The sequence below is a fragment of the Mugil cephalus genome, chromosome 21, assembly GCF_022458985.1.
Source record: "Mugil cephalus isolate CIBA_MC_2020 chromosome 21, CIBA_Mcephalus_1.1, whole genome shotgun sequence".
In the NCBI taxonomy this organism is placed as follows: Eukaryota; Metazoa; Chordata; class Actinopteri; order Mugiliformes; family Mugilidae; genus Mugil; species Mugil cephalus.
The window spans coordinates 19,295,036-19,317,365 of record NC_061790.1 but is presented as its reverse complement, the minus strand read 5'-3'; positions in this window follow the sequence as shown (position 1 = coordinate 19,317,365).

Sequence of the window (22,330 nt, the reverse complement as noted above, 5' to 3'; positions counted from 1 at the left end):
ACCCAGAAAAAATAACCACATTCTGTTATATGTTATAATGAATAACAACCCTGCTGCAGCGGCTCATGATCAGAGACGAGGTTCACCGGGCTTCATGATATCACACAGCTGAGCTAAGGTGGAGGATGATGACAGCTAAGTAATATGCCAATCTCATATTTCTCTACCTCAAGAACTGACACTGACTTTCCCTCTCAGTCACAGAAAGAGTGCACCATCCATATAAGCAGTAATAACCTTGAACATATCTTCTGCTTTATTAATACAGCTCAGTCAGGACTGAGCTTATTTGAGGCAGAGCCAGCGACTGATTGCCTTGTCAGTGAACCTCAGCTCAGCAGACACGGCATGTGGGACTTTAAAGCCATACAGTAGATAATCCCTAATAGTGTAGAATATACTGTGTGGTCCAAATATATGACAACACCTTGAGAATCTGTGATATTTTCATATAAACCTGAAAATAATCAAAGTTTGAGGACACAAGAAGTTCTTGCATCACAAAGTAAAAAGAATATTTCAGTTTTTGCTTTTTTCATAGATCAGGTATCATGACCAAGTTTATTTATTTATTTGTGTGTGTGTGTGTGTGTGTGTGTGTGTGTGTGTGTGTGTGTGTGTGTGTGTGTGTGTTTGCAATTGAGTGCAGTGTTCATATGACATTTTGGTAGATTTGATCTAGTCACTAGACAACTTGCAGCTACTGTTCATCTGCAAAAAATATTTTAAATTTCCAGAAAAAGACAGAACACAACTTCACTACAGATACTGGGAGTAAAAAATGCAAGATTTCAGCAAAAGTCCTGCCAAAAGATGGCTGTGTACCTCTCAGGATAGGAACAAGACAAAATTCTAGTGACGGGTTAAAACATACCAGGCCTTCACACTGGAAAAAGATTCTATTTGCTGAAGGAGATGAATGGTGCTTCAAACCCTCAGTGAAACGTGGGAGAATATACAGACGTGGAGGTGTTTTAGTGCTTGCTCTGGGAGTGTCAGGCTGTGGGTTCTCTAGTGCAGCACCGCATGACTCCGCCATACTACGCAGGATTCTGGACCCAAACACGCAAGATGACGCTGCCCATATCGCCAGGAATCTAGTGTAAGTTTGGGCAATGCAAGGGAGAGGTGACAGACTGTCCATATTTATATACAGTCTACCACAACATGCATGTAGTTTAACAATGTTGTCTTTACAATATTGTCCCTTTCCAGTGGAGGGGCGGCATTGTCCCTTTGAGCCACAAAGAAGCCGATCAGATGTGTCACTGTGATACCAGTGTGAGCGACTACTGCTGCTACCTTTATTAGTGATTACTCGAAATAGGACAGGCCAGAAATCATGATGGTGTTGACTCTCAGACTGACTAGAAATACATATAAAAGTCCTTTGGGAAGAGGGTCGGTGTTGTACAGACACTTTGTAGGATACGTCTCTCATCACAGGTGAGATATGATTTCACATACATTATGTTACTTGCAGCAAAATTGCTATACTTTACTAAATGTGAGGGTTTTTCTGCTTTCAGTATGGAAGTCAAAGCTCCTGCTTTCCAGCAATGATGATGACTGTAACAACTTAGATGTTGTGGAAGGAGAAGTGGGGCCATGAGCTGTAAATAAAGGAAGGGACACAAAGCTGCAGAATATAGATGAGGTAGTAAACAGTGGTTAGGTTTGTCTGCAGTGTCAGTTTGTCATCATTTTAATGGCGGCAGCTGAAACTACAAGCAGCTAAAATGACAAATTCGAAATAGCTTCGAGTCTGCAAAATTGGTCCGACTGGAAGGCCTGAAAAACAGTTGCCTAGAGCCAAGGTTTGAGGATGCGAATCTTAAAATGTATCAAAGACAGAGGGGACTCCTGGACAATCTCTTGGCGAGACAGAGAAAATGAACCCGCAAGAGTCCACTCCCTATTACTGCATCACTTACAGAGGGTCACCATCTGGCAGAGATCTATTGAACAATTACCTGAGGCGCTACAATGACAGTCTGCAAAATAAAGGCCCTCAGATGGAATCGTAGAACAGTAGCTGAATTCTATGAGCAGGAGGCGTTCTGAAAATACAGACGTACTCTGGCCTTTTTGAAGGCACCAATTTTACTGCTAACTTGCAGCATCAAAGCAATTGCTCACCTTACGGCTCCTGTATTGTTCTTTGAAATTGAATTATCTGAGAGGCATTTAGTGTTTACATCTCTGTGATTTCAGGTCTGGCTGGGGCACAGCGTTTGTGCATTCTTGCTAAGCAGCAATTCCAGGAGAAAATCTGTATCCTCCTCTCAGTTCACTAGAAACGGTAAGGTTACTCTTTTTGTTTGTGTGTTGAGGCAGAATGACATGATTTTAAATTAAAAAAAAAAAAAAAGTAAAAATACCCGACCATTTTCTATCTATGCTGTCTCATCAAAGGTTCTTTATGATCTCACAAAGTATACCATTTAAGAATCATGCATACAGTATTGTTTTGAATCCCCTCTTGCATCTATTGCCCAGCCAATGCCTACATGAAATGAGTTTTCATAAGGGCTTTAAGTTTTAAAAAAAAATCTTGCTTGCAGAAGTGAAGCCAAAGCAAGTAGAGCTCCCCCTGATGACTGGCTGCAGTATAGGTCATAAGCTCCACCTCTTCCATGTTAGTTAATGGGAATTGGGCCAAATAAAATATACATACATATATCAAACATTTTTTTCCAAGGATGATTTCAGTCATTTTAGGTAGTTAATATAATACAGATGCATATTGATGTAGTTTCATTTGAATTAGTTATTTGACTCTATAGAGGGTATGCATATGTCACTTCTGCCCTGGGACACAAAACTGAAAAAAACAGCAAAATAAAAACAGATCTCTGTCAACATGGCGAATGTAGCAGTAAATACAGCAAGACCATCAAATCACCAAAGAACAGATGATCCACGAACACTGACACACTGACACACTGACATGTGGCCAGAAATTGGTTATCCTGACATTTATGTGGACCTGATATCAACGCTGTAAAAATACACAATGCAAAGCCTCAATGCACACAAGGGCCTTGACGCTTGGTTGATTTGTTGGAAAAATTAAAGTGACTAGAACACCGATGGATATTTTGGTTGTCTGTGGACAGGTATGTATGTACACAAACCTATGATTCAAGCTAATGCTGCCGCTCATCTCCATGCTCATCTCTCACTTTTTGCTAGTGATGTGTGGATTGATACTGAAATATCGATGCTTCCAATAGCAGGTCTTTATGCCCTAAAAAAAAATCTAAATATTGATATTTTCAATACTCCAGTCGTTCGAGGTAATTTGGAAAGTAACTAAACTACTGAGTTGTGGCAACGCAAATCTTGTGAAACACCAGGTTAAACCACAACACAGAAGACGAGGCATTTATGATGAGGAGGACAGAAGAGGAGAACATAGTGTCAGAATTAAGATGCGAAATTTCATTTTATAGTAGTAATAGTAATTTTTAATTCATAAATAATAAACAAGTAATAACAGTTTACAACAATTTATTTTAATTGTCTTATTATTTTACTTATTTCTTCATTTAAGTGTTTGAAACTGCATTTTCACATATTTTGTATGATTGTGTCCTCTGTTTGGTTTTTCTTTTATGGTATAAGTGGTTTGAACTACAGCAAGTTGTCTTGATCACCTCTACATACCTAAATGCATTGAATTGTAGCCATGTGATTGGCTGATTAGCTATATGTGTTAACAAGTAAATGAAGAGGTGTACCTAATAAAGTGGCAAGTGAGTGTACATATGCTAAAAATAAGAACACATTCAAGTGTAGTCACATTAAAGTGACTACAAGACCAAACGACAAGAAAAGACAAGGACAACCGTACACATTCTGGGTCATAAATTAAGGCAAAGCTTCGAGGCAAACGTTGTCAGAAGGTCTGAAACACAAAGTTTTCTCCAAAGTAAACCTCTCTTAGAGAACCCCGACAGTTCTTTATGCCTCACTGGTAAGCCAGATTTGCCAAGTACGTCAGGCTGGAAATTTGCGGTCTGAAACCTTATCCTCTGCAATCTGTGTCAGTCAAACCCATTTGACAAGTGGCATTTGAGACAGAGGGCTTATTTCTTCGTTTTGCACAATCACAAAACAGTTTTGCCTCGCAGGACATGGTTTCTGATGAGAAAGGTGGGAAAACCGCAGGGCTGTTGCGGCTGACGAGTCTTTATCTTCTCTCTAGCAAAATGTTTCTGCAGCTAAAACAGGACCAAATATGTCATTGGTTAATCTTATAAGTGATGGACTGCTGATTGGAAATATTAAGCAGATAAGGAGTGGGAGAAAGTAAGAACGAATCCAGTCATTTATTTCCATCTGTTTTGAATTCGGACTAGGAAATTCAATAAAGGATATTCATATGCATGTGTTATTCTGTACAAATATATGTACAGAATAACACAGCTACCCCAATGTGAAATTAACATAAATAGATAAGAGGTAAGAACATAAAAATAAGACAATTTGAATTAAATAAATGACAGTGAGAGACAGACGGAATCAGTCAGGAGGCAGTAAAGCACTCAGCGATTAAAAAGAAGGAGCAGCGTCAGCGAGAACACAACAACTGGCAGGATGATGTTAGACTCCCTGATTTTGTGTGAATGCTGCTGAAGGGCACACTTTATCCTGTCCACTGCCGTCTCTCCTCTGCGTGTGAATGTGTGTGTGTGTTTAGATCTCCCCCGGTCAAACTTCCACAGCGGCTGCCGTTTGGCTGGGAGCTACACACCACTTCCCAGATGTCATAGCCCCCGAAATGTCAAAGAATTGCGAGAATGGTTATCCCTGAATTAAATATCAAATGAATTAAAAACTGCAACTGAATGTTTGGGTTTTCGCTTAAACGGTGAGCTGGCTGCCAGCGGGCAAGAGAATGGATTTCTAATGTCCTGCTTCCTCTGGCTGCAGCGCATTTCGACAATATGATTGTTCCTTTCACGAGGCGACCTAGCAAAAGCAGCAAATGCCATACTTTTACCTCAACTCTTATAGTGAGGCATTAAAGTCCACTCTCAGCTAAAATAACATGTACCAATCACAGCTGGTACAAAATGCCGCTGCATGGCTTTTAACTTGACTCTTGCTTTCTTTAGAATTAAAAAAATTAACAATGTGGTCTTGCACTATCCAGCGTTCTCTTGACTCATATGTATCCCCTTTAGCAGCTTTTATCAAACCACTTAACAGATGGAATGGTACTTTCCAGGAGGTCCCAGGTGCTTTCAAGAATATATTTCTTCACTTTTAATTTTTTTGTTTTGTTTTGTTTTTTGTTGACTTAGCCAGAGTCATCTCTTATCAGAGTCTGGTAACACACCATTCAGATTTTATTATTATGAGTATTATGTTTCAACTAACACAGGTAAAAGCATGCATTACCAACAGAGCAAATCCACAACAACTTTCCACCAAAGATGTTTCATAACCAGTGGAAGCTGGCCTATAATACTCATTCAGGTCAAAATTTTAATTTGGTGGTGCACATTTAAATGAAATGAAACATTACCTAAAAGAGGTACTCCCTTGGCTCCCAAAAAAAACATGAAGCAAAGTCACCAGTCTTCATTGTACTCCTTATGCTGTAGGTATAAATACACAGTGATTGGATGAAAAAAAACTGAAGCTAAGCTTTCGTCCTCTTGAGCTACTTGAATGCTGACTAATGCATAATTGGTGGGTTTAAATAAAACACTTAAGAACACTGCTAAAGCCCTATTTATGATTTAATGCCTTTAATGCCTTTGTTATACAAGCTTTATAATCCCGATGAATAAAATCCAAAGGTGAAGTTGCACATAATATTCCACAAGGAATTTAAATTTATTTGCCAGAAATGATTTAATGAGAGCAAATGACACATTCCTCAGAATGTGGAAATCTCATTTAGAAGTGAATATCTTTGTTCCAACACCCCTTTCCTTCTTTACAACAGAGTCAAATTGGTTCAGAGCATTAAAGACATATTTAAGTTATTTTCCCCCACTTTTAGACAATCATACCATATTCTTTTGGGTGATTTCTTCAAATGAACACGATGGATGTGCTCCCTGGTGGTATACAGCCTAGAATTAGAAGATCAGTACAGAAAAGGTTCTGCTGGCTTCATATTATAGCCACGGAGCCTCATGAATACTGAAGTTTTATTTTCATCATTCATAATACTTTGCTATAACTACTAATGATTGGGATCTATCCAAATACAAATTCTACCAGACTAAAATTTAATTGCACCATTATAAAGAGCATACTGTATCAGTCATGATAATTGTGAGCTTGTTAACACGTTTCACTCCAAGCGACACTCTCGTGTAGGTTTCCCACCTCACACAAGTCAATACTGTAAGGCTGTCAAAGTCAAGTAGGGACACAAGAAATGTCATACAGGGAGTAGTAGCTGAGAATAGTGCTGAGAAATAAGGTGAAGAGGGTTCTAGAAAGCTGTAACAGAGCTCAGCAGCAAACACAGGACGACCTAGTCACACCTCATTAAATGGAATCACATGACATGACCTGCACATGACACTTGCATGACATGCAAAAAAAGAGAATTCCAAGATGTCACATAGAGGGAAATAAAGACATGCACAAAAGAAGCTGTGTGTGTATGTGTGTGTATGTGTGGCAAATACAGATTAAACAGAGGTGGATAACAACAGTTCTTCGAAAGTGAAGTCAAGGTGAGCTCCCCCTGGTGGCTGGCAGCAGCATAGGTCATAAGCTTCACCCCTTCCCCGATAGTGGACGGGAATGGGGCCAAACTAAATCACTAAAATACAAGTCAAATACAAATACAATACATGAATCAAGGGTGTTTTTTTCTCATTTTAGGTTGTTAATATAATGCTGATACACTGTCTGTGTCCATTTGAAATTGCCCTGCCAACTGCTCCATGAAGTGTTTCCATAGGACTTTGAGAGTAGAAAAAATAAGTACAACAAATAAGTACAGTGCATAATCTAATATTTTTCTCTAATTGGTGGAGGTAGAGTTAATTATTAATAAAGTATTAATCAAACAAAAACGCCAGTGAGTCTTGTGGAAATGTGGACAGGTCATAGATAACATGGCTCCACTCTCGGATCGTACTGTACAGATTCTGGTTCCAAACCCACAACATGGCGCTGCCCTTATCCCAGGGAAACAAACTAGCTTCAGTTTGGCCAATACAAGGAAGTGATGGCGCGTTGTCCATATTCATATACAGTCTATGGAGTGGCATCTGACGTAATACATTGTGATTGTACTAGACACTAAGTTTTCACTGGTGAAAACAGCTCTCCATCTGCAGTTAGCAAAATTGCTTTTCCACGCGTCAGATTTACTTGTTTACTTCAGCTAAAAATCTGTCTGACCTATGGCTAGATTATTATGTCTATGGCTAGATTATTATGTCATAATCTATCCCTGATTGATCTTTCAGGTCATTTTTGCATGGGTGTTTCGCTCTTTTCCTCATGCTCAAATTCATTACAGGTCAAAATATGCTTCACAGTCTGACTCACAGTACAGTAGCACAGGTCCCAGATTCCCAGTAGTAAGAAGTTGAAGTAGCACTGCCTTTTGTGGAAAACATGGAGCATGAAAAGCTCTCTCCCCAGGCTACAGGCACACAAGAATGTCAGAGAGGATGAGTGTGTTCTGTCTGGCCGCACTGTGCCACACGAGAGCCGTCATTCTTTCAGAGAGTCGGGTTCAGCATGCGGAACAAAGTCACAGCGTGGAGCTCCTGAGCAATTCTGCACCAGGCCAGCCACAGCTGACTGGCAGGGTTAGCTACAGGAGATTTTGAGTCATTTCTCACCGTGTACACCCTCCTTTGCCAAAGCAAAGTTTACAGTGAGGAGGATGTATCCAACTAAACATGAAAGGACAATACAGAAGCCGGCTGAGTCTGGCATGCACACAGTTTGGAGTTTGCTAGCACAAAAATCTGGACCTGTATGTGCTTTTAAGAGTTTGTGGGAGACAATTAGGAGTGACAATCCTATGAGAAAGAAAGTAAGAACCAAATAGTTTCTTCAGGTTGGCACTGGTCCATCTGTCCAAAAGTGTGAAAACTGTTCAGAGTCCTGGACAGGACAGGCCTGGGACCTTATTTAACTTGTTGTGTGCAATGTTAGCAACCACTGGAAATAGAAGACTTGAAACACACTGGTACCGTGCAGTATGACTTATACTTCCAGAGGATGTACATTGCTCAGCCACAACATTATGACCAACTACAGGAACAACAACAACAAAAAAACAAACAAAAAAAAAACATGAAGAACAACACCAGGGTCATGAGACCCTGGTGTTTTTGTTGTTGTTTGTTTTGTTGTTGTTTTGGGGATTCTGCTAAAAGTCCATAATTATGACACTATCTGAACGATTAAAAACAATTCAATTCAATTCAATTCAATTCAATTCAATTCAATTCAATTCAATTCAATTCATTTCATTTCATTTCATTTCAATTCAGTTTAATTCAATTCAATTCAATTGACCCCGGTGGGCCTTCATAGCATTAGCATTGTATGGGAAACACTGTCTGATGAGTCACAACTGTTTTGGAGGCACAAGGGAGGCCTACATAATATTAAGAAGGTGGTCATAATGTTTTGTCTGACTGGTATAATTTCTTTTGTTGTCAAGAGTAAAAACCAGAAATGGACGGTTAATCAGTGTACTTTTATTAATTATCCTGCACACTGGCGTTCGTATGTTTCCATCCATGCAAAAACAATTTAACTTTGTCAGACTTTGCACACCACATAAATCACAGCAAACCAAGTTGTCCAGGGTCAGTGTCCCTCTAACTGAAACCCAGCATCCCAGTCACTTCTTCAGATCAGGTCTCAGTTTAGCACTCTGTACGCAAATAAACATGACACATCATTTTAAGCAGCTGCTGTCTGGAATGGACTGCTACCTACTGCTGTAAGTCTCTCTCTCTCGCCAAGAGCACACATGTTAATTTATTATTTCTCTCCGCCTGATGTTAGTGATGTTTGCACCATAGTTACCCTGTTATGCCGTTACAAGCAGTGACAGAAAAGTAACGCAGGAAGAAACATGTAGCATAAATCCACACGGTTCCTTCTACATCAGCGTGATCACATCAGTGATTGCCCACATGCTGATACGTTATTCAATAAATGAATTTATCATTAAAGCAGCTGTGTGTCAGATCATACAGAATGAACATGAAGTATGCATACACTGATCAGGCATAACCATTATGACCACTATCTTCTGAGGTGTTCCATATGCTGTTCTGTGATGGGCTCAGGGGCATCTTTGCACATCTTAAGCTTAGTGTCACTTGTGGTGTGGTAGATCCCGGCTACTGTGGCATAACATTATGACAATGTTCCTAATATTGTACAGGTCTCCCTTGTGCCTCAAAAACAGTTGTGACTCACCAGAGAATGGACATGGGGTCTGGTAATAGAATGTTGTGGTGTTTTTGTGTGTGTGTCAGGCTGCATCCTGCTGGGGAAGGCTGCTGACATCAAGGAGTGTCACTGCTATGGGGTGGGAGTACCTGGTTTGGTCTAGGTAGGTGGTGCATGTGTAAGTAACATCCACATGAATGCCAGGTCCAAATGTTTCCCAAGAGAACATTATATATTTTACTTCACCTGTCACATCACCGGTCATAATGTTGTGGTTGTCTGCACCAGTTGTTGCAGAGTTTAGCAAACCCTGTGAAGATCTATGATGATGTTGGATGACAATATGCAAAGGAAATATTTAACGATGAGCTAATGTCCTGTGTCACGTCATCAGCTACTGATAGACAGCATCCTCATGCAGGATTTATGTATTGTATATGCAGTCTGCTGGAAGATGGGAACGGGAAGCAGACTTTTCTTCTTGTTTTATCTGCTTGGGATCAGAACAGATTTTGACAGACAACCTGACAGGGAGAGTTCTGGATCACTTCCTTTACAATCTCCACTGTGAGCCCCAGACACATTTGCCTTTGAGTCTTCACTCACTGAAAGTAATTGTATGAACCCACACATGTCCAGGGTCAGACAGCAATGTGATTTTCAGGTGGCGACATCTCAAAAACACAACTTTAATGCTACAGAAACCAATCTGTGGTTGAAGAATTTTATTCGATTCCGTTCAGAAATATACCATTGATGGTCATAATTGAATGTACCAATGTTAAATAATATATTTATTCCAACAAAAAAATATGAATATTAAATTGTATAAATATTTTATATGTCACAGGATTTTCTTTACTCTAAAACAATACTTTGGTTACTATAATTGTACTCTCCCTTCTAAGAATTTCATTTTAAAACGCCAAATCATAGTCATATAATTTAACATATTCCTTAGTATAAGTAGTATAAGAAAGCCTAACTCAAAACAAACCAGAATGTGTTTTATATGTTAGATTTTATACTCAGTATTAGATTGTTAGCCACACTTGATGACTGTTGAAATCTTTGCACACTCTAGGCATTCTCTCCATTAACTTCATGAGGTAGTCATGCAGGGCGATTTTCAATTAACAGGTGCGCCTTGTCAGGAGTAAACGTGTTAATGTATTTGACACCATCAGAGGTATGGATGGCACGCAGTTCTCTAAAGTGACATGCAAAAAGAGGAAAGTGGATGGTTTCTACGTGTGTGGTTTCCTGGCGTAGTGCATGGAGGAAGAGGTGTGAGGATGTGGGTTTATCTGTTGTGCTGGCAACACTGTTGGTGATTTACACCAAATTCAAGGCACACTTGAATGACCTGCCACCTCATCTGGTTTACACATAGTGAGACTGTTAGTTTTTCCAACAGGACAATGACCCAAAACACACCTCCAGGCTGTGTAAAGGTTATTTGGCCAAGGAGGAGAGTGATGGAGTGTTGCATCCGGTGACCTGTCCACGATCACCTGGACCAGTTGAGATGGATTAGGATGAGTTGGACCACAGAGTGACAGTAAAGCAGCCAACAAATGTTCAACACCTCTGAGTGGCCTTCCTTTAAGACTGTTGGAAAACCATTCCAGGTGACTACCCCATGAAGCTGAGTGTAAATCTGTCATCAACTTTGAAGAATCTGGAATGTTTTGTTTTGTTTTGTTTTGTTTTGTTTTGTTTTGTTTTGTTTTGTTTTGTTTCATTTCATTTTGTTTCGTTTTTCTTCCACTTATCCGGGTCCGGGTCACGGGGGCAGCAGCTTTAGGAGGGAAGTTCAGATCGCCCTCTCCCCGGCCACTTCCACCAGCTCCCCTGGAGGAATCCCCATACGCTCCCAGGCCAGACGTGAGATATAATCCCTCCATTGTGTCCTGGGGCGACCCCGAGGCCTCCTACCGGTGGGACATGCCCAGAATACCTCTAAAGGGAGGCGTCTGCCAAAACCACCTCAACTAACTCCTCTCGACGTGGAGGAGCAGTGGTTCTACACTGAGCTCCTCCCAAGTGTCCAAGCTCCTTACCCTATCTCTAAGGCTGAGCCCGGCCACCCTACGGAGCAAACTAATTTCGACTGCCTGTATCCGCGATCTTGTTCTTTTGGTCATCACCCAAAGTTGATGACCATAGGTGAGGGTTGGAACATAGATCGACAAGTAAATTGAGAGCTTCGCCTTTCTGCTTAGCTCTCTCTTCACTGCGATGGACCGGTTAAGTGCAGATGCCGCCCAATCCATCTGTCGATCTCCTACTCCATTCTGCCCTCACTTGTGAACAAGACTTGAACTCCTCCACTTGAGGCAGGACTTCCTCCCCAACCCGGAGTGAGCAAATTACCCTTTTCTGACTGACAACCATGGCCTCAGACTTGGAGGTGCTGATCTTCATCCCAGCCACTTCACACTCGGCTGAGAACCGCCCAGCCAGAGGTCGCAGTTCACTAAAGCTAAGAGGAATACATCATCTGCAAAAAGCAGGGGCGAGATCCTCTGATCACTGAACTCAACACCTTCCACCACCCAGCTGCGCCTAGAAATTCTGTCCATAAAAGTTATGAACAGAACCAATGACAAAGGCAGCCTTGCTGGAGTCCAACCGTCACTTGGAACAAGTCCAACTCACAGCTGGCTACACGGACCCAAGAGCAGCTTTGGTACAGGAACTGAATGGCCCTTAGCAAGGGGCCATCCACCCCATACTCCCGGAGCACCCACCACAGGATGCCCCTGGGGACACAGTCGTAGGCCTTCTCCAAATCCACAAAACACAGATCGGTTGGGCAAACTCCCATTTCCCCGCCAGTACCCTAGCGAGGGTAAAGAGTTGGTCCATGGTTCATACACATGCGAAAGCTACATTGTTCCTCCTCGATCAGAGGTTCAACTATCGATCAGAGCGGCTGAAGCTCTGTCAGAGTTGGGAGTTAAAGACCATCTTGACAGATTCTCACTATTCACTATTCACTATTCTCACTACCCTCACTATTCGTTTGGGTCTACCACGTCTGCGTGATGTCTTCCCCTGCCATCTGATCCAACTCACCACCAGGTGGTGATCAGTTGACAGCTCTGCTGCTCTCTTCACCTGAGTGTCCAGAACATACGATCGCAGGTCGGATGATATGACTACAAAGTCGATCATCGACCTGCGACCTAGGCCGTCATGGTGCCAAGAGCACCGATGACCATATGTTTGAACACGGTGTTAGTTATGGACAAACTGCGACTTGCACAGAAGTCCAGTAACTGAACACCATTCTTCCTGGACCTCCTGTGGTTGGTGGGCCCACAGGGAGGCGAGTCCATGTAACCAGTTCGGGCTGGGCTGGCTGCCCATGGACAAAGGTCCGACCATCAGGCGCTCACCCACGACCCCAACCCCAGGTCTCGGGGCCACGTACCCTGGCTCTTGTTTGTGTTAATCATTCAAGGTCTTTGGAACCGTCCTTTGTCTGACTCTTCGCCTAGGACCAATCTGCCTTAGGAGGCCCTACCAGGGGCAAAATGGCCAGCATAGCTCCTGGGGTCATTAGGGCACGATGAGGTGATGGTTCAAGGAGGAGGAAATCTGGAAAGTACAAAATATATCTTTTGAGTTTGCTTCACATTCATATGTCTAGAAAACAATAACAACAATACTAATGTACAGCATTGTGGGGGGCACTGGGTCCTATGGGTTGAGGGGAGGAGCCTCTGTGGATCATCACACAGATACTTGATCAGTTTGGGATCTAGTGAATTTGGAGGCCAGGTCAACACCGTGTGCTGTTCTTCATGTTTTTTGCGTTGTTCCTAAAGTGCTTTTGTGTGTGTGTCCGTGTCAGGCTGCATCTTGCTGGGGATGGCTGCTGTCATCAAGGAGTGTCATTGCTATGAGGTGGGAGTGTCTAGTCTGGTCTAGGTAGGTGGTATATGTCTAAGTAACATCCACATGAATGAATGCCAGGCCCAAAAGTTTCCAAGCGGAACACTGAATCGTCACAAGATGATTAATGTTATTTATTTCTCCTGTCAGTGATCAGAATGTTGCAGCTCATCAGTGTATTGTATAATTTTATACTGTATATTCCTTACAACTACAGTCAGCTGTTTTTTTAAACAAAAACAAACAAACAAAAAAAAAAAACAGGACAGTTTTCATACTGTTGTTCAATGTTAGATGTATCTAACATGGCGCCCATGAAACACATGACCAGCTCAGAACCAATCAGCATAGAGAGATAGCTCAGACGGTCCGTTCCCTTGTTGACCAGACTCTCTCTATTATAAAGCTCTGTGATTTACAAGAGTCTCTGTGATGCACAAGAGTCCACTGTGTTGGTTGATATGCGCCTACAACACCAAAACCCATACATATACAAAAAACAGCTTTTGAATAGCGGTCCAATATAGTGACCACTATGCATGAAAACATGGTCAATAGACAATCAATACTGTACTGGTATCCCATCTTAATCCTCTTCTAACTACTATACTTTTATTGTCTAGTTCTAGTACTCTATAGTCTGTTCTTGTGTGTCATAAGCTTCTGTCTTCCTTTTAGTCTCCTTTTTAATACCACCAACCTGCCAAGGACTACAGAGGAAAATTAGCCTGCATGGCTATAGCTGGCACATTTATGTGATTCTCCTTTATACTCAAATAAAATAAATAACTAAGTAAATAAAAATAAAAGTTGTTTTTATTCTGTTGGGCATGGTTGGTCACTTTCATGAGTGACTGGGTAGCATGCCATTGTTCAGAGAGATGTGTATATACAACGAGAGATTTACAAATGCTGCGCTTGTAGTGCCTTCCTGATCAAAACCTTCCATTGCACTTATAAATAAAACAGTCTGGGAGCATGGCAATGTACAGGTCCCACTGATCTGCACCCATCTCTGCACTTCTGGAGGCATCAAGTGAATTTGAGTGCAGCTACAATGGAATTTAATACACTTAAAGCTCAACAAGGACTGGTGAGTATTCAAAGATGAACCCAATTATCTCTTTTATCTACACAACCTCTTCTCAGGTGAGCATCAAAACCCACTGAGGGAAGAGCAGGATATTGCTGCTTGGAGTGGATGCAGATGAGGCAGCTTGAGGGAATGTGATTCCACAAAATAAGAAAAACACATTATGTCATCACTCCTCCTGGGACACACTGAACATCATAGCTGATGATATGCAACACTCAGAATATCTCCAGGTGTTTTTTTTCTCTCACCTGAGAGTCAGTAAGAAGAATGGTATTCTCATGGATCAACATTTTTTAACAAGTGCCCGATAAGCTACATTTTACCGCAACCACATTTCATTTTTCAAGGTTTGTAGATAATTTCTACAAGAACTCCCAGTTCTGCCTCACTAAGGCAGCAATGGCTCCATTAATGCCGGCAGGCCCATTTACCCTAGTTACCACTCAAACAGCAAATGAACGTCTCACTTCAGTGTTCATGTGGGCCCTCACATTTCAGGGCTTTGTGATATTAATGGGGCCAGAATCTGGTAGTTTCTACCACTGTCTCCTAGAGAGTCCAAACTGCACCTCCTTAGTGTGGGAGCAACATTTCATGGTTCTCCAGCCATTTCCTTTCAAGGGCATGTTATAGCAGAGCGAAGCAGCGCGGCAGCTCGCAGCTAATGAACCTTGAATGTGGAATGTTTCAAAGTAGTGGGCTCCTCACTCTGGATTGTGGCAGGCCCTGATTACAGAAGTGACAATCTGGACATCTGGAAAAATTACTGAGATTGTTCTGCTGGAGTCAGAGGAAAGGGAAGGTCCCATGGGATAAATCACTCTTTATCTAGTCAGATGATTCCATAGTGCAAAGAGCAATAACAATTTCTCCTTGAGGACCTTGTGTAGTATGCGTGCATCACATACATAACCTTGGAATATATCTCTTTAGTATAAGATGCAGTTAGCAGTCATGACAATACAAGAACCAGCCTTCATTCTGCTGTCTAGTCTGCTTCAGTGTGAAGAAGTAAGCAGCTCTACAGATCAATCACTATTTTCCTAGTTTTCTTAGACATTACGGGGACACCAAGGAAAGGGCAGACGAATGTTAGCAGCCTAACATATTCAAGTGAATAACTTGAAACTTGAGTTTGGTTGCTGCAGTATGTGAAAGATTTTTGTTATTTATTTTAGTAAAATTTTAATTGATACGCATTTCAGTCATATATATGTCAAAACAAAGCTATATACAATAAAGCTTGATTTTGTTTTGTTTTGTTTTATTTGATTTGATTAATGTGATGTTAAATAGGAGAGTTTCAGGAGCAGGACCACACCTCAACCGCACCTCTTCCAGATTAAATAACTCACTCCTCCTCTTTCATTGTCTCTTCCTTTCTTCCTTCTCTCTCTGTAGGGTCTGTTGTGCCCAGGAGCCATGGTGGATTTTGTCACAAAGCTTCCCCACATCGCACTCATTTGATCCTGTCATTATAATCATACTCATCTATATTCATTTATCAATAAATTGTTAATCTGTTCCTCTTTTTGGAGGTGTAGTCATCGCTAGTGCACAAGTAGCTCACAAATATCTTGAAAATGAACATCTCAGTGATATCCAGTTAGACTGCCTGCCATGTCTAAGTAACGTATTTGCAGGTTTATGTTTATTCACACCTCAATTTAAATAAAAGTACAGCGTAACATGCTTCCTTTTGATTTTGTTTTGGCCTACTACTACGTGATCCTGTGGTCACTGATCATGTTGTGACAGTCCAGCTCAGATTGGACAGACTGAACATGTGTATCTTTGTTAACATTTTGAATTCTAGACAGTTGCATAACTGGCAGGAAATGTACAATACAGTCAATACAGTACAATGTCTGTATGTATGACTGTAATCCACAACCATGAATTGCAGATTGAGGCACAGCTTCTCCACCATATGATCACATGAATCTTACCTATGTGCCTGCAGTGCCGGCATCGGCGTCCAGGTCGTCCCCAGAAGCCAGCGCTGTACCAAAGCCGCAAATTAGTGGCTTTTTGCTTTGTGTGCATCTCCATCATATGTGACTAAATCAGCATACTGCAGACATAATACAAAAAAAGAGATAACAATTAGTCTTGTCTAGTCTAGCCTGGTGGTAATCCGTCCATGGTCTGGCAAAACTCAAACCATGTTATGGTTATCTTTTGTTGCCCATGATTAACTATACTCTGTAAGGAACTTATTCATTATAATACTTTCTTTCTGGCCATAGTGTATGCCAAGGTCTCAGTAATTATTTAGTTTTATTATTACCTATTAGAATAGTTAAGTTTTAGTCTGGTCCTTGTTTTTTGTGTCAGTGCTGTATGTATGTGGATCAGGGTTTCCTCGGGGTGTATGTAAGAGTGAAGCTGAAATTAGCTCTTTGCCATTTTGTGCCTTGAAGTCTTGAAGGACATGCTGTAAGGCCTCCGCCTTGTGAGGCAGGTCATGCGTGCTCCCCGGTATACTTTTTCATCCTGTCAGTGATAGCAGGGATTACAAATGTCTCTTTTTTTGTTTGTGAGTCGCAGAATGTCATGCTTTTGTTCCCCGCCGTCAACCTCAAACGCAGCACGTCCCGCTCTGATAGCGCCTCCCTGCCTTATTATTTTACCAGTTTCCTTTCATTTACCTGGCCACTTCAAAAAGCAATGCATAGTCAACTCCCTTCCTGAGATGAGGTCAAACACATACAGAGCATTGCCTACTGCTCTTTCTATTACCATAAATGTCAATAGTTCTCTTCATCCTTTGCACACTTTTATTACACTGGTGGAAATGTCAAATGTATTTGCAACAGTCATAACACTATGATGTCCCCGAGGCTCAGGAAAGTACACTATCAAAAAGTATACAGCAGAAAAAAAAATAAAATAAAGACACTCTTCTGTTGCACTTCAGAAAGCTCATATTGACCACAAAGTATTCTCGAAGTGTGCAACTATTATCTCATTTATATGGGATGAATTTATTCTAATAGGATGCAAATTCTTACTCCTTGCTTTAATCATCCATGGAACTCACTTTCGGATGTCATTAAACGTGTATCACCTCAAAGTGAGTGTTAACATACAGAAATATGGCCTATGAGGATATAGTTGTCATGCACCAGCTGCATGGGAACTATTCTGCTCCTCTCTCTAACTCGCTCCAAGTGCTGCATAAGCTCCTCGAGAGCCAAGCAGCATCTCTCTTCATGGATAATGTTAACTTCACATTGCATAGATTCTGATTTGTTTCCTGACACTTTTCTGCAGTTTTGCATGTTGTCAACAATGTGACAGTTGCTCACATCTCTGGCAAAGTCAACCCGGAGGCTTATTAAGGGTGACATGGTGGTGAAAGAGCGTTGCTGACATGACTTATTCAGAAGACATTGGCATTCTGTGCAGCATGGCTTCGTGGCAATGTCGTATATGATGCTGTCATTGAGGAAAGGGTCATTAAAACAGAGTGGGGTTATCACAGGATCTGTTATGTGCTGGGGAGGCCAGATGCAGTGGCTTTACTTGCCCTGAGTCCACATTGATTTTTTTTTGTAACCATGCATTAACATGTAGCAGATAATCCCTACAATTAATACTGTGGACATAAAATAATGTATAGTCACTGTCTTGGCTAGTTGAGAATAGTCCACCTCTTCACCCTGAAAAGCTCTCGTGTTACTTTGACTGCATCTTTGGGATTGTTGTCTTGCATTTGGCTGAATGTAAGCACACAGAACAGAATGTGCAGCGAATCCTCTGAGGTTTTAGTAACTGGTAAGAGGGTAATTTACAGTTGTACAAATATTTTTCTCCATTTCATTAGGCGTAAGGACATATACAACTGTAGTATATCAGACAATCCAAAGAGGTCCTCTGTTATCATGTTTACAATAATAATAATGAAGCTAAGGTTCCAGGAACAATCACCATTATACATAATGTAAAGTATTCAAGTCCAATATTTTACTGACCTGTCCATCCACCCCAACTCGTTTTTCATTAATCCAAAAATGAACTCCTTTTTTCAGTTTTTTTCTACAACGTCTCCAGTTGTACCTCCTTCTTTTGTGCCACCTGCAAACACTCATCTCTCAGTGTTATTTTATTATATTTCACAAAACTCAGTCCTTTATTAATCACATTCAAAGTTAAAGAAGGCTTTCTGACTCTCCCTCCTACTTGAGACATCCTAGTTAACTGCATGGTGTTTCCTTGTCTGCTGAGGGAGGAATGTAAACTCCAACACCCAGAAGCACGTCTCCATCCACCCGCAGACAGGAACAGACGCACTATGGTCCGTATGTACCCAGGCCCCTAAAACACTTCTCACGACGCAGTCCCTCTGGGTATACAGACCTGACCCTCCTTCTCCACTCCTCCACCTCCAACGGCATCCCCAGTGTTTCTTCTGAAGCTCAGCGGGAATCTCAGGGCTCGTTCTGGGCAGCTCAGGGGGACACAGACAACGCTACATTCTCTGGAACACACCAACGGCAGCTCCATCAAGCTCCACAGCCAACGACACAGCGAAGCACAAAAAGCCCAGAAAGAACAAAATAAAAAGTAAAAATGAGGACACATAGGTCAAGTTTCTATGCAGTAATCATAGATGGATCAAAGGTTTCCTCAGATAAAAGATAAGTATGTGTGGTAGAAAGGGAACATTATACAACTGCCTATGGGACTTCCCATAAATCCAGGCCTTCTGGAATGAACTGAGATAGAAATGATTGTACATGCTGCATGTATTAAACTATTAATGGACGCCAAACTGTGTATCTTTCATATTTTAGTGAGGTTTCCTCAGATAGTAAAAGATCAGCATGATGTGAGGACTTAACCCCTTACGATTCCAGCCTTTTTGCAGAAAACACCTGTTTAGGACATACCCAAAGTAAATTCAATGCTCTTCATCAACAGTTTGGAGCTCACGCATTATCTTGGTCTCTTTTGAAAGCTAAGACTCTGAAGTTTCTATCACAAAAGTCAGAATCATTCTAAGTGGTATTGTTCTTGAGGAATCAAAGTTAAAATTAGCAGATTCCCTGTTGTTGGGTTCACCTGAATTTCTTTTGCTATATGCCTTCAGAGAAAACTGAGGACAGATTTCATTTGGATAACAACAAGATTATCATATCATAATCTCTATAATTGCATATAAAAATGACCAAATCTGAATTTCTTCTTTTTACATTTTTGTCTAAGGGTATAACCAGGCATTTTCAAACTGTGCCATTTGGACACATTTTGAATAATAAGCCATAACCTTTGAACGCTTCAACGTACAATCATAATCTTGGGCTCCACTGAAAGGTGACAGGAATTATGTGTGTTATGTGTGACTCAAACAGTCAGAGTAATAAAAAAAATTGATTTCTTTTTGTATCTTTTGCTACAACAGCTCTTGGTGGATTTCTGTGCAACTAAAAGTAGTTTTTGGACTGAAAATATGACTGAACTGGACAGTTTGGACCCTTATCGATACAAAAGGGGCATTTTAACCTGAATAATATTGATTATTAGATTGCTACGAGGCTTTTCCGGTGAGTTTATGCTCGTTTCTCGTTTTTATTGTTTTGAACAAAATGTGTTGGTTGTTCCAGCCGTGTTGGTTGAATCATATAATGGCTTATATCAATGAAATCAGAAGAAAATTAATTTTCCAACGACACATTGCATGTAGCATTTGGCAGAAGATTTGCTTAAAATCTCAAACACAAACAATAATTTTGAATTATTTTGAACTTGTTCATTATGAGTGGATAATGAAAACATATATGATATCACCTGTAGACTAATCGACTAGTTGATTAGTCAACTTCTTCTGTCATGATGTTTTAAGCATCATGTCGACGAGTCACTTATCACAATAATGTGGATGCCTTCTAGAAGGCAGGTGAGGTCACTAAAGATGAAACCCATTCTACTGCGATATGTCAGTCCTCAAATATAACACAAGTACTTCTGCAATGCACACTCATCTGAAAAGCATCTGCTAATGCTAGCAGAGGAACGGTCCAAATCCTCTCGACAACAGTCAGTTAACAACTTCAGTAAATAAACCCAGCAGACACAGTTTATCTGTATCTATTTTAGGAATTCCCACATTTTAATGGGTGCTATTAGCAGAGTTTACGCTTCATTTAACCTGAATATTTTGATGGGATGCTGTTAGATTAATTAATTAATTAAATCAAACTTAATTTGACAGTATTTCCATAACAAATCATGATTTCAGCTAAACCTTGAGTGTTTAAATAAAACAGAAGGATGATTCAGATGATGATTCTCCTCACTATAAACATATAAGTGAATAATCATTTCAGAGCGACACTTTATTATTATTAATATTTCATTTACAATGAATAAAGATTTAGCATATTAGATGGGAGAATCTGAAGAAGATAATGAATAGGTCTTGTATTAGTTGTATTGACCCTTGGCAGACACATCACAATTATGACGTGACGAGGGAGGACCGCCATGATGGACGGCAGAAAGTGACATCCAACAAAAACACTGAACTCCCATAGTGCATTGCAGCACATATAGTCTATTCCTTGTTGTCGAGTATTTAATTCAAATGTATTTTATTTTACTTCGTTAGCTTTTTAAATATAATTATAAATTTGAATTTATGGTGATCTCGTAACATTAAAATAAAATGTGTTTAATTTTTTTGTCGTTCAAAATATACGTCACAACTGCCGATGTGCGACACCTGCCGGTAAGTCCAGCCCGCTATTTATTGAACTTTTCGACCGCAGGTAAGCCAATCATGGATAAATCCCTGTAATGTATGCATAAATAGCATGTCGTTTTCTCTGTAGCAGTCCTTTCATTTCATAAATGCAACACACTACAGTTTGTATGCATATCTTAGATCTAAAAAACGATATATGCAGTGTTATCTTCATTTTAGATACGAAATGGGTTTTGCGGCTCCTAGTGTTTTCTTTTCTGTGGGAAACGGGTCCAAATGGCTGTTTGAGTGTTGAAGGTTGCCGACCCCTGGCCTAGATAATGTATAACCAGTCTTGTGAAGGGCTAGCTAGCTTCTATAACCTTTCCGCTAGGACACCATCAAACTCAAATCAACTACACAGTCTTGCCATCTTGCTCGCATTTGGTCATGCTACAGCTATCGAGTAGAACAGTGCCTGCATCTGTAATTTCAGGTCCACCGTAGTCGGGCTCTGTCTGCGACCCAACTCCATGATAAAATGATGATGATAAAAATGTGATAAATTAATCCGGTGCAAATCACTGCGAATCCACATCTGTGATGGGGGTGACTTGTGTATTTTTTCTGCCTCTTGTCAAGAATCATGATGTTCTGTAAATAAAAGTCCGAACTGATGTTAGGGAGCACAGTGAAGACGTCTCTGACCCATTGACCTGTCTAGATGGATGAAATCATTAAATCAAGCATTTAAGTGTTTATTGGCAAATGTGGAGCTGGATTAAATACTGACAGGTCGTTGGTAATTTCTTCCCCGGGATAAATAGTATCAAAAATATTCATTCATATAAGTTTATAAGTAACTAAAACTGTCACTGTAAATTCAGAGCCGTGTGACCTTTGTGTGTGTATAATGACTGAGCCGCTAGTGAGTAAACTTTGCTAATATTAATCTCATGAATGGAGTAAAAAATGTGCATATGCTAGTGCTACTATGGGATAAAAAGGCATTCATTTTATGTATGTTTTGTTTGAAAAAAAAAAAAGAAGTTTATGTTAAGGTGGTAAATTTGCTCAGCCCTTGCCTCTAGTGTTTCCTGTGAGAGTGAGTAGCAAAAATATGAAAAATATGTGAACTGAGAAGCAATACTGTGATGTACAGAAATGTGTATATGTTTGTTTATATATATATATGTCTTTATGCAGAGGTATATTCTGTTACAAGAATATCATAG